This window comes from Lynx canadensis, chromosome X (genome assembly GCF_007474595.2).
Source record: "Lynx canadensis isolate LIC74 chromosome X, mLynCan4.pri.v2, whole genome shotgun sequence".
NCBI lineage: Eukaryota > Metazoa > Chordata > Mammalia > Carnivora > Felidae > Lynx > Lynx canadensis.
This window is the reverse complement of record NC_044321.2, coordinates 82543724-82558300: the sequence shown is the minus strand read 5'-3', so window position 1 is coordinate 82558300 and position 14577 is coordinate 82543724.

Here is a 14577-nt window from a genome sequence, read left to right as displayed (position 1 = left end):
TTATTTGTGTTCTAATTTCTTAATCTTAACACAGTTCATTCATGTTAGTTTTTATTCTTTTCTTACACATTTATATGAAGCTCAAAATTTTCCTCTAAATGTGGCTTTAGGAGCATCTCACAAGTTTTGGTAGGTAGTGTCATCATTGTTGCTTGATTCTCAATGATTTATAATTTTCCATATAACATTTTCTTAACTAATGGAATATATTAAGGAGTATTTTTTACTTTTAAAATTCAGAAAGATGTTATTTTTGCCATTTTAAATTGATTTATACTTTCATTGCAGTGTGGTCAGAGAAAGTGATTTTTATATAAACCTTTGGAATTTTTTTGAGATATTTTTCATACTCTAGTACACAATTTTTAGAAATATTTCATGATTAATTGAAAAGAAAAAGAATTATATCTAATTATTGGACTCAGATTTCTATTTATGTACATTAGCTCAAACTTGTTCTAAAATTGCACTTAGTTTTTTCCTGCTTGTTCTATCAAGTATTGATAGGGGTGTGTTATAATCTTCACATATGAATATAAGTACATCAATGTTTCCATGTACTTCTGTCAAATCTTGCTTTATATATTTGAGGCTAGGTTACTTCAAAACCATATCTTCATAGTGAGTTTTGTTCTTTATCATGGAAAGGTGACCCTTCTTACACTAAAAATACTTTTTGCCTTAGTTTTTTTTTTATTTCTATTATGTTTTGAAGTATAATTAACATACAATGTTATAGAAGTTTCAGGAGTATAACATATTGATGCAACAATTCTATTCATTACCCAATGCTCACAACAAAAAGTATAGATTAGGGAATAAGTTTTATGTCACCATTGCAGTGATAGTTTTCTTTTAGCTACTGTTTGCTGCAACCATCTTTTTTACCTATTTTCAACTCTTCTGTGTTGTTTTGCATTCAGCCCTTGTGTATAGCATATAGTTAATTTTTTCAGTATGAGCTTCTGTGTCCTTAACAGATGACCCTAGGTCTTTCACATTTATTGTACTTACCTGTATACTTGAATTTATTTATATACCATTTTATTTTTTTCTATTTACCATGCTTTTTCTTTGCTTCTTTTACCCCTTATTCATTTATATTGAGTTTATTAAGATTTTACAACTTCCTTTTTTTCCTCCTCTCCTTGTTTGGCTATAAACATTCTATTTAAATTATTTTGTTGAAATAGCCAAATTGTGGAAAGAGCCTAAATGTCCATCAACTGAGGAATGGATAAAGAAACTGTGGTTTATATACACAATGGAATACTACGTGGCAATGAGAAAGAATGAAATATGGCCTTTTGTAGCAACGTGGATGGAACTGGAGAATGTGATGCTAAGTGAAATAAGCCATACAGAGAAAGACAGATACCATATGGTTTCACTCTTATGTGGATCTTGAGAAACTTAACAGAAACCCATGGGGGAGGGGAAGGAAAAAAAAAAAGAGGTTAGAGTGGGAGAGAGCCAAAGCATAAGAGACTGTTAAAAACTGAGAACAAACTGAGGGTTGATGGGGGGTGGGAGGGAGGGGAGGGTGGGTGATGGGTATTGAGGAGGGCACCTTTTGGGATGAGCACTGGGTGTTGTATGGAAACCAATTTGACAATAAATTTCATATATTGAAAAAAATAAAATAAATTATTTTGTTGATTATCCTTAAATTTTTAACATGCATACTTGACTTAAAATCTAAATTTAATCAATATTTCTACTCTTCCTCTCAGGTTATAATACAAGAAACTTATAAAAATGTAATTTTGATTATACTTATCATTGTTATTATACACTTATATCTACCACTGTGGTTTTCTTTTTTTTTTAATTTTTTTAATGTTTATTCATTTTTGAGAGACAGAGAGAGACAGAGCATGAGCGGGAAAAGGGCAGAGAGAGAGGGAGACACAGAATCTGAAGTAGGCTCCAGGCTCTGAGCTGTCAGCACAGAACCCAAAATGGGGCTCGAACTCAAGAACTACGAGATCATGACCTGAACCAAAGTCAGACGCTTAACCAACTGAGCCACCCAGGCGCCCCTACTACTGTCGCTTTCATGTGTTTTAATCTATTTTATAATTCATATCAGTTTACTAGATTTACCACAACAAAGACCACAAATTGAATGGCTTAAACAACAGAAATTTGCCTCACATTTCTGGAAGCTGGAAGTCTAAGATCAAGTTATTGGTGGCCTATGGTTCTTCTGAACGCACCATAGGAGGATCTGTGTCTAGACCTTGCTCCTAACTTCTGGTATTTCCTTGGCTGTGGCAGCATAATTCCATTCTTTGCATAATGCAGTGTTTGTTTGCATGTGTCCAAATTTCTGAGTGGCGTGTTTATAAAAAGGAGATACGGAGAATTAGGCCCTAAACACATATATTTTGGGAGTGGGAGGACACAACCAAACCCATAATATATAAACATATAATTTATCATTTAATCGTGAATGTTATTGTTTTATGTAATCAGTATTTGTTTACACTTACCTATATTTACCAATTTATTGTCACACCTGCTTCATGCATCTCACTTCTTTCTGGATTCAATTTTCTCTCTTCCGGCATATATATAATTATTTAAATATATATATATATATATATATATATATATATATATTTGCACTAAGTATATAAAAGTAGTAAATTCACTTAGTCTTTAGCTAAATTTGCATTTATGATATTTACTGGGTATAAAAGTTCTAAATAAAGTTATTTTCTTAAGCAATTTGAAGATATTCCTTTCTCTTTTTGCCTCAGTTAACTTTTGTTTTGAAGTCTATAGTTGGTATGTTTGCTGCTCCTTTATAGGTAATCTGTCTTTTCTTCTTGGTGAATTTTAACATTTTCTATTTTCCTTTGGGATTCTCCATTTCATTATGAGATGATTACATGTAGAGTTCTTGTTTACTTCTCCTGCTTGATGCTTGCTGAGTTTCTTAAATCTGCATCATGTTTTTCATCAGTTTGAAAAATGATTGACCATTATCTCTTTGAAATTTGCTTCTCCTCCATGTTTTCTTATTCTCTTCTAGAGTCCCTTTAAGATATGTTAATTTTTTTTCATTTTCATGTCTCTTATCCTCTCATATTTTGTCATCCCTTTATCCCTCCCTGCTGCATTATGAGTAATTGCCTCAGTCCATTTAACAGTTTACTGGAAGTCCCACTAGGTTTATACCATCTGATGAGTTGTGCACAAATGACAATTTTTATTTCTAAAAGTTTCTTTTCTTATTTTGTAAATCCACCAGGCATGTTTTCATAGTCTCTTATTTAATTCTTAGGGTTTTGAGTTTTTAATTCTTCCTTATATCTCTATTCTACTACCTTTATTTCTCAGGATTATAATCTTATTGTTTGTTATGCCTACTGGCTTTCATTATGGTGGACCATTTCCTTCATGTTTGGTAATATTTTATTGTGAATTCATGTTTTAAAGGACTATTATATTTCTGAAAGAATACCTTGAGCCTGTATTGCATGTTCTTTAAGAGGTGTTTTGATTTTGCTTCTGCTTAGAATCCCAGGGGAACCATCAGCTCAGAAACCATTTTTATGCTACTTTATAGATTTGGGGTGAGTTTTAAGCCATTTGTTACAAATGTTTGTGGGAGATTATTTTTTCCATCTAAATATCAGGCAAAGAACACGTTTCTTATTTCTTTGTGGCTAGGATTTTTTTCTTTTTTCACTTTTTTACTAAAGGTCATAAATTCAAGGGTACCAGCTATCCTCAGGGATCTATAATAGTAAAACCTCACTTCACAAGGAGTCAAGGCCTCATCTTCTTTGCTACATGGACATTACAACCACATTTCTAGTTTACACAGTCTGACCATACTGTACCCTACACAGGGTACAGGGTACTGTGTACCCTACACAGTTACAGGTTTTCTTTTCTTTTTTTTTCCTGGCAAGTTGGAATCTCTTGCTTGTTTATGAGATGTTATATTTTATCAGGATTTCTAGAGGGTAATAATAGGATGTTTATTTTCAATATTTCTGAAAATTCAACATAATTGTATTTTATCCTCCACACTACTGGAAATTAGTCATATTATTTTCTTTATTGCTTCTACAGCTGGTGATGACACTTCACACTTTATCTTTGTTTTTATATATGTCCTTCCCAAGACTCAATCTAGTATTTTTAATTAATACACATTTAAGTCCAAGGGTAAATCATAGGCACTGACCAATCAGAATGGGCACTGGCCCAGTGAAAACAGATGTTAGCTATGAATAACTGGTATGCTTGTACCTATTCATCCTGGCTGACTATCAACCTGAAGAGAAGGGGATGACCATACTACCACAGCATGGCAAAGAAAGAATAATGTCATCTGCAAATAGTCAAAGTTTGACTCCTTCCCTGATGATTTGGATTCCTTTCATTTCTTTTTGTTGTCTGATTGCTGAGGCAAGTACTTTTAGTACTATGTTAAATAACAGTGGTGAGAGTGGATATCCCTGTCTTGTTCCTGACCTTAGAGGGAATGCTCTCAGTTTTTGCCCATTGAGGATGATATTACCTGTGGGTTTTTCATATATGGCCTTTCTTATGTTGGGGTATGTTCCCTCTCCCTACTTTGTTGAGACTTTTCATCATAAATGAATGTTGTACTCTGTCAATGCTTGTTCTGCATCTGTTGAAAGGATGATATGGTTTTTATCCTTTCTTTTATGAATGTGGTATATCACGTTGATTGATTTGTGGATATTGAACCACACTTGCAATCCTGGAATAATCCCACTTGATCATGGGGTATGATTCTTTTAATGTACTATTGAATTTGATTTGCTAGTACCTTATTGAGAATTTCTGTATCTGTGTTCATCAGGGATATTGGCCTGTAGTTCCCTTTTTCAGTGGAGTCTTTGTCCAGTTTTGGAATCAGGATGATTCTGGCCTCATAGAATGAGTTTGGAAGCTTTCCTTACGTTTCTATTTTTTTGGAACAATTTGAGAACTATAGGTATTAACTCTTCTTTAAATGTCTGGTAGAATCCTCCTGGGAAGCTGTCTGGCAAGGACTCTTGTTTTGGGGGGTAGATTTTTGATAACTGATTCAATGTATTTGCTCTTTTGGGTTTTTTTTTTCAAACTTTCTATTTCTTCGTGTTTGACTTTTGGTAGTACATGAGTATCCAGAAACTTATCCATTTCTTTGAGATTTCCCAGTTTGTTGGCATATACTTTTTCTTAGTATTCTCTTACAATTGCTTGTATTTCTGTAGTGTTGGTTGTGATATCTCCTCTTTCATTTGTGACTTTATCTCTTTGGGTCCTTTCTCTTCTTTTTGATAAGTCTGGCTAGGGGTTTGTCAATTTTGATAATTCTTTTTAAAGAACCAGCTCTTAGTTTCATTGACCTGTTCTCCTGTTTTTTGTTTATCATTTATTTCTTCTCTAATCTTTATCTCCCTTCTTCTTCTGCTCTTAGGCTTTATTTGTTGCTCCTTTTCTAATTCCTCTAGTTGTAAGGTTAGGTTGTGTATCTGTGACCTTTCTTGTTTCTTGAGATAGGCCTGAATTGCAATGTATTTTCCTCTTAAGACTGCCTTTGCTGCATCCCAAGGGTTTGGACTGTCTTGTTTTCATTTTCATTGGCTTGCATGTATTTTTTATTCATTCTTTGATTTCCTGGTTAACCCATTCATTCATTAGTAGGATGTTCTTAACTGTATGTATCTGAGGGCTTCCCAAATTTTTTCTTGCAGTTGGCTTCAAGTTTTGTAGCATTGTTATTTGAAAATATGCATTTAAAATAGGCATACAAAGATCTCGATCTTTTTATACTTTTTGAGGGCTGATTTTTGACCCAGTATGTGATTTATTCTGAACAATGTTTCATGTCCACTTGAACAGTACATTCTACTGCTTTAGGATGAAATGCTCTGAATATATCTGCTAAGTCCGTCTGGTCCAGTGTCATTCAAAGCCACTGTTTCCTTGTTGATTTTCTGTTTAGATGATCTTTCCATTGTTGTAAGTGTGGTGTTAAAGTCCCCTACTTTTATTGTATTATTATCCATGTGGTCTGTTATGTTTGTTATTACTTGTTTTATATATTTGGGTTATTCCAAGTTAGAGGCATAATTATTTACGATTGTTATATCTTCTTTTTGGATAGACCCCTTTATTATGATATAGTGCCCTTCATCATCTTTTGTTACAGTCTTTGTTTTAAAATCTAGTTTGTCTGATATGAGTATGGCTACTCAGGCTTTCTTTTGACATCCATTGGCATGATAAATGTTTATCATCTCACTTTAAATATGCAGGTATCTTTAGGTCTAAAATGAGTCTCTTGTAGGAAGCATATAGATGGGTCTTTTTTTTTTAATACATTCTCACATGTCTTTTTATTTGGGCATTTAGTCTATTTGCAAGCAGAGTAATTATTGACAGATATGCATTTAGTGCCTTTTATTACTTGCTTTGTCATTGTTTCTGAAGATTTTCTCTGTTCCCCTCTAGTCTTTGTCACTTTTTGTTTTTCTTTCCCAAAGAGTCCCCTTTAATATTTCTTGCAGGCTGGTTTAGTGATCATGAACTCCTTTACTTTTTGATTGTCTGGAGAAGTCTTTATCTCTTCTATACTGAATGATAGCCTGGCTGGATAGAATATTTGGGGCTGCAGATTTTTCCCATTTCTGCACTTTGAACATATCATGCCATTCCCTTCTGTTTTGCCAAGTTTCTTTGGAGAGATCTGCTGCCAACCTTATTGGTCTTCCCTTGTAAGTTAGGGAATTCTTTTGTCTTGCTCCTTTTAGGATTATTTTTTTTTCAAATTTAACTACAATATGTCTTGGTGTTGGCCTGTTTTTATTTTGATGGGCACAGTTCTCTGTGCCTCCTGGATTTGGATGTCTGTTTTCTTCCCCAGATTGGGGAAGTTTTCAGCTATAATTTTGTCAGATAAGCCATCTGCCACCTTTTCTCTCTCTTCTTGGATTCCTATTATATGAATGTTATTATGTTTAATAGAGTCACTGAGTGCTCCAAGTCTACTTTCATGATTCAAGATTGTTTTCCCCTCTTCTTTTCAGCTTATTTTCCATAATTCTATGTACTATATCATTTATTTGTTCCTTTGCTTCTTCCATACTTGTGGTCATTACATCCAGTTGGTTTTGAATTTTATTACATTTTTCATTTCAGCCTGATTGGTTTTTACTTCTTTTATCTATGCAGTAGGGTCTCTCTGATGTCTTCTATGTTTTTCTCAAGCACAGCTAGTATCCTTATGATTGTTGCTCTAAATTCTGGATCAGGCATATTACTTATATCTGTTTTAATTAGCTCCCTGGCCATAACCTTTTCTTGTTCTTTCTTTTTGGATGAATTCCTCCATCTTGGCATTTTGTCTAGGTCTCTGTCTTCTTCTGTGTGTTAGGAAAGTGTACTACATTTCCTGCTCCTGAATGCAATGGCTTCATGAAGAAGTCATACAATGTCCAGGTCCTGGTGCTTCAGGAAGTGTCTCTGGTGTGTGCTATGTGTACTCTGCTGCTATGTTTTGGCTGCTCTATCCCTCAGGCCAGTCCTCTGTAGGGTTTCTCCTTGACTTACAGTAGGGAGTGTTTGGACCTTGGCCAGAGTAAGGTGAGTTTAACTAGGTGTGTTCTGGCCCAATGTTATTTACACTAGAAATGAAGGTCTGCAGAACTATATGGTCAGTAGATGGGGTATGTGTGGGTGTTTGTGTTGGCCTTTGAGGGAAGGGACTGCTGCACTGGTCCTAAGGCACAGTTGCCTGAGAAAAAGCAGTACCAGCAGAGCACAGAGGGGTGGGACGTGGTGTAAGCAGTTTATGCAGACAGTGTTGGTGCAATGCTGTTTCATGAAATTGGTTTATGCTGAGGGATGGGGAAGGGAAATGGTGCCAGCCCACTCCTTTATGCCTGGAGAGGGGAGTCTGTGCTTGCTGCTCTCAGGGAAGCACTTTCAGAGGAGCAGATGATTTCTCCTCATGCATCACAGGTATTTTTTATTGTTGATTTCACACTGTCTCTGGATCACTTGCCTGCCATAAGCAGCACAGTGCACCTTGGGCACTACTCTTGCCAAGCCTGCTGACTTAAAATTCCAAACTTCAGGGGCACCTGGGTGGCTCAGCTGGTTAAGTGTCTGACTTCGGCTCGGGTCATGATCTCACAGCTCGTGGGTTCGAGCCCCACATCAGGCTCTGTGCTGACAGCTCAGAGCATACAGCCTGTTTCAGATTCTGTATCTCCCTCTCTCTCTGCCCCTCCCCTGTTCACGCTCCTTCTCTGTCTCAAAAATAAATAAACATTTAAAAAATTAAAAAAATCCAAACTTCATAACATAGGCCAATTTGAGATTTTTTTTTTCCTATTCCTTGTGACCAAAAGCATCCTGGTAGGTTCAGATATAATTTGAAATAAAATGTCAATCATTTGTGAAAAAATGATAAATTAATCAAACTCTATTTCCCGTGGACTTAATTTACCATTTCAGAGCAGTTTTGTCTTTGTTTCTGATGGACCATTACTGACTTAGTCTTGAAATTTCTTTGGCCTTACTCAACTCATAATAAAAAGGTTCTTTGAACTTTCTTATTCACTAGGGAGTATCACTATTTAAAGTAGAAATCAGAAACTACAGCTCACTATTTTTGTAAATAAAGTTTTATTGGAATATATCAATGCTTAATCATTTATTCATTTTCAATGGCTCTTTCATACTACAGTGAAACAACTAAGTAGTTGTGACAGTGACCATATTGCCCACAAAACTAAAATATGTACTCTCTGTCCCTTTACAGAAAAAGTCTGCTGCTCCTTGAATTAAAAGTACCATGGGGGAGGGGAAGGAAAAAAAAAAAGAGGTTAGAGTGCGAGAGAGCCAAAGCATAAGAGACTGTTAAAAACTGAGAACAAACTGAGGGTTGATGGGGGGTGGGAGGGAGGGGAGGGTGGGTGATGGGTATTGAGGAGGGCACCTTTTGGGATGAGCAATGGGTGTTGTATGGAAACCAATTTGTCAATAAATTTCATAAAAAAAAAGTACCATGTAGTAAATATTTTTTTCAAAAATTGGACTGCATATACCATAGACATTCCATATACATTTGTTGATTGAGTCTAATCAAATATATCTCACAAGATTTATTTATTTTTAAGTCTGGATTTTGTGTATTGATTTTGCTCAAAGTATACTTTATAGATAATGAACCTAAGCTCCTTGAAGTTGATTATACTTCTCAGCTACTTCTCTCTAGGACTCTCAGCTAACTTGGCTCAATTCATTTTAAAAACTCACAAATAAATAGGCCTATCTTCTCTTTTATACAAACACTTTGATCAACATCATAAAGGAAGGAGTCAACATTTTACTAGGCAGACATACTTAATATAAATTATTATATACATTTCCAGTATTTGCCTATATCCAGTTTTCTTTCCCTTCTGGAAACATGGAAGAATTTATTTCTCAGCTTTTCTCTGACCCTCTTAGAGTTGGGCAGGGCCAGGTAATTAGTTCTGGCCAATGGCCTGTGAGAGGAAGTAAATGTATGTTGCCTTGTGGATGAGGCTAAAACTACCAGATCGAAGGAATTTGAAGTTACACTATGAAGTCAGGTACCCTCAAAATTCACCTGCACTCATAGAGGAAATTTGCAAGAATGAGAAATTAACTTCTATTGGGTTAAAACACTGAAATTTAGGGGTCGTTTGTTACTGCAGTCAAGGCTAGCTTGACTAACACACAATTCAACTGAAATAACTTTACAATCTACTTCTGCATATCCCTATGTATAAAAAGATGCAATGGTATACCAAATAAATAGATGGTGTAGGCTTGAAATAAAACAAACCCATTTTTCCTGTGATTGCATGCCTCTGAGTATAGAAATAAAGGGTTCTTGAATTTCAGACACAAATTATTTATCCCCATTACCTACGGTTAAGTGACAATGAAGAGTAAGGTGGGAGGAATTACATCTTAAATCGTTTCAAGTGATGTACTTTGAGCTCATATTCCTGGTATATGTGAGTGGCTTGTTAGGGAAGCTGATCACAAATTGCTTAAATTGGTTTGTATTTCTCTCATTTCCAGTGGGGAAGAGGAAGTAGAAAAGTATCAGAAGAACTAGGTGATGGAATCACTCAAATGGAAGTAACTTTGGAGACTCATTTAGTCCACTCTTCTTTAGTCAGGTCAGGCCAAGTTAGAAGTATCTTTAAACATAAGAGTAAAAAGAACATTGTTGAAAAATTCCACAGCTTTCTTCAGTGACTAATTAGTATATTAAAAATGTCCTGGTATTCATCCAGTCCATAATTTGCTCTCCAATACTGACAACAAAAGCAATTCTGTAGGAAAGTAAGACATGTGTATTCTATAACACCAGCTTTGAAAGCTTAGGGAACTGGCTCTAGCATACCTAGTTTGTAGTAACAAATTGTGAAGCTTTTGCTTATGAGTCTGTTTTATCATTGATCTGGTAATAAAAATTTTCTTCCAATAAAATTCCTTGAAAAAGGAGCTACCATCTTACAAAAATACATCCTGCTTCAGCCAATGTCTACTTCTCCTTGACTATTATCAGTGGAAAATGAAATAGCTGTTGAAGGATGGGGACTTACAGAGATGGCCATGGATGAGATGCTGCTACAGACACCAGGAGACTAAAGTCTTGTCAATAAAATTTATACCTTATTACAGGTAGTACAAACCTGGATGGTGGGGCCTTATTTCTCCCAGTGACACAACAAAAGACTGATATGTTTAATATTCATTCAGAGAGAATAAAATAAATCACTGGTCTACTCCTAGCCCTCCATTATGTTAAATCTATATTGTTGTATTTTCTCTCCTTATTTGGTTGCATATTTATTTAAGGGCTAGGGATTTGAAAAAAAACAATAAAAGGGAAATATGTATCTCAGAAAGGCAGGAAGTAATTTTTCCACTTTTGTCCCTATAGAAATAGGTCTAAAGGACATGCCAGCCAGCGGAAACGAATCATTTGCAGAGGTTCACAAGATTTCACTTAGATCCTAGTCTTAACTATTAACTCTTTAATCTCCATTATCTCTCTTTTCTAACCTTAGAGGTAAAAATACATTAGGCATCAATTTATCCCCTGTGGCAAACCTTTGTCCTTCAACCCTATCAATTCATTAAATAAACCCTAATTAAATTGTCACTCACTTCACAAAAATAGCAGGCCACCCGAGGGAAAAGGCAGATTTATAGCACTGACAGGGACAATCAAACTATAATTACAACTCAGGAAGAAAGGGGGTATTCTCTGGATTACTCTTCCTTCACTTGTGACCACACTGCATGATTTTAAATTTTATCTATCTATCTATCTATCTATCTATCTATCTATTATGAGAGAGCACAAGTAGGGAAGAAGGGCAGATGGAGAGAGAATCTTAAGCAGGCTCCATGCTTAGCAGGGAGACTGACACAGGGCTCCATCCCACAATGCTAGGATCATTACCTGAGTCAAAATCAACAGTTGGACACTCAACCAAGCTGAGCCACCCAGGTGCCCCAATTTTGATTTATACCTTCAAAAATAATCTTTCTCAAAATTCAAGTTCCTTCTGTTGTAAGACTACAGTTCATGCCCCAAGCAGGGGTAGCCTGTAAATAAACCTACTAGATGTTCAAAGCTGGCAGGATGTCCCTCACTCATCTACCAGTCGAATAGGTCCCTCTAATAGTCAGACCTGGCATGCTTCCTCTGCTCCTCAGAAAATATTTTTCAGAGTGAAGTACTGAGGTAGAAATTTGAATTCTAGGTATTTTATAACTATGTTTACTCTAGAAATTAATTTGAATACAAACACATCCACATTTATTCTTTCTCCCTCTTCTAACGTCTGTCTTCCCACCCCATAAATCCGTATTAGACATGGTTGGAATGCAAAATATTCACTAAAAATCTTTTGTTTTATTTTATTTTGTTTTGTTTTCAGCAGTCCAGGTCAGTGCCCTCAGTCCTGTTTATACATTTTCTTCTTATTTATATTTTTGCTCTTTGAAGACAGACATTATCTCAGGCTACTGTATTCTATCTCATCTCTCAGCACACAGATAAATCCTTTGAACTGAGACGTATTTTGCCAAATTTGTCTTTATTTTTCCATACATACATAAATCATTTTAGATTTCCTTATATTGGTGAAAGGTATAGGTGGGTGTTACCTCGGAAGTATTTCTCAGATTTTATAATGTATCTTGGGGCTGAAGTTTTCTTCTATTACATGTTACTGAACTGCTTATTCCCAACCCCACTACACACACACACACACACACACACACACGCACGCACACAAAGAGGAAGATAAAATGCAACTTAATGTCAATAGTTTTAATGGATATGTATATATGTGCTCTGGTGTGTTTGAGAAATATCAGAGTTTAATTACCTGATTTTTGAATTAAGTGTCTAAAACATAAATTAGGAAGTATAAGATAGAGATACAGATAAAATTTATTAAAATGAAATTCACATAACATAAAATTAGCCATTTTATTTAATTTTTTAATTCATTTTGAGAGAGAGAGAGCGAGCATGCATGAGTGGGGAGGGGCAGAGAGAAAATCCCGAGCAGGCTCTGCACTGTCAGTGAAGAGCCAGATGTGGGGCTCAAACTCATGAACTGTGAGACCATGATCTGAGAAGAAGTCAAGAGACAGATGGTCAACTGACTGAGCCACCCAGGCACCCAAAATTAACCATTTTAAATTAAACAATTCACTTAGCATATACTCCCTAGGTCCAACCATGTTGTCACAAATGGCAAAATCATAGATCATATCCTTTTTATGGCTGAGCAATATTCCATACTGCGTGCGTGTGTGTGTGTGTGTGTGTGTGTGTGTGTATTTGGTATGGAATCTATCATATAATCTATATCTATATCTATATAGTGGAGATACGTATCTAGATAGATATATGATAGATAGATAGATGATAGCACATCTCCTTCATCCACTACATCTATCAATGGAGCTTCCATATGTAGGCTATTGTAAATAATGCTGTAATAGTCACAGGGGTGCATATATCTTTTCAAAATAGTGTTTTCGTTTTCTTTGGGTAAATACTCAGTAGTGGAATAGTATTATAATAGTACTGCGTGGTTACAGATGGTAGGTATACTTGTGGTAAACAGAGCAAAACATATAGAGTTAACTGAATCATTATTTTGTATACCTGAAACTAATATAACATCATGTGTCAACTATAATTCAAATTAAAAAATAATAAAGTCAACATTTCAGCAACATTTAGCATTTTCACAGTGTTGTGCAGCCACTACCAAAACATTTCTACCAGTCCCAAAGCAAAAACCCACAGCCATTAAGCATTTTCTACCCAACTTCCCCCTTACCTCAGGTCCTGGCAAGCACTAATATGGTTTCCCTCTCCATGGATTTATTTTTCATATAAATGGATCATATAATATGAGGCCTTTTATGTCTGGTTTCTTCCACTTAGCATAACATTTTCAGGTTCCATCTACAATGAATAGGTCAGTACTTCATTACTTTCTAAAGCTAAATAATATTCCATTGTATGGATATAGGATCTACATTTCTATTCATTATTTGATAGATGATTGGGCTCTTTTCACCTTTGGCTATTGTGAAGAGTGGTGCTATGAACATGCATGTGCATGTATTTGTTGGAATCTCTGTTTTCAATTCTTTTTCCCCTATATCTAAGAAGGGAATTGCTAAGTTATATGGTAATTCTGTGCTTAATTTTTTGAGAAACTGCCAAAATGTTTTCCACAGTGGCTGAACCAGTTTCCATTCCCACCAAAAGTATATAATTTATTGCCAATTTTTGTTATTTTTAATTTAATTTTTATGGTAGCCATCTTGGTGTGAAATGGTATGTCAATAAAACTACTTTTTCTCATGCTCTGTGTTTTACTTGGCAATCAGCTTTGGAGCCTCAGCAACCTATTAGCACTGTTATCTGAAACATAAGTTAGTGAATTTGCCATTATTCACAACTATTTCTTCTTAAAATTTCAGAGTTTCTTCTCCAAATGGGAGAACCCCAGCAGCCCACCATGGAAAAAATTGCTTTTTGAGCTGCCACAGCCATATTGAAAGCAACAAGTTATTTGCTCATGGTCACACAGCTAGAATGTGGATCAGGTTTAAATTCAATCTGACACCAGGGCCATACTTTATGCATTGTGCTATAGGTCTTCCCTATAACATGTAAATTTATTGCATACATTTAACCTGAAAGAGCAGAAAACCCAAAACTTTTCATGTGTCTCATGATTTAAAAAAAAAAAAATTTTGGGTGCCTGGGTGGCTAAGTCAGTTAAGCATCCAACTTCAGCTCAGGTCATGATATTCCGGTCTTTGAGTTCAAGCCCCACTTCAGGCTCTGTGCTGACAGCTTGGAGCCTGGAGCCTGCTTCTGAGTCTCCCTCTCTCTCTCTGCTCCCCCCCCTGCTTGCTGTCTCTGCCTCTCTCTCAAAAATAATAAACATTTAAGATAATTAAAATTTTTTTCAATAGCAGACATTTCTTCTCAATTAAATTTGG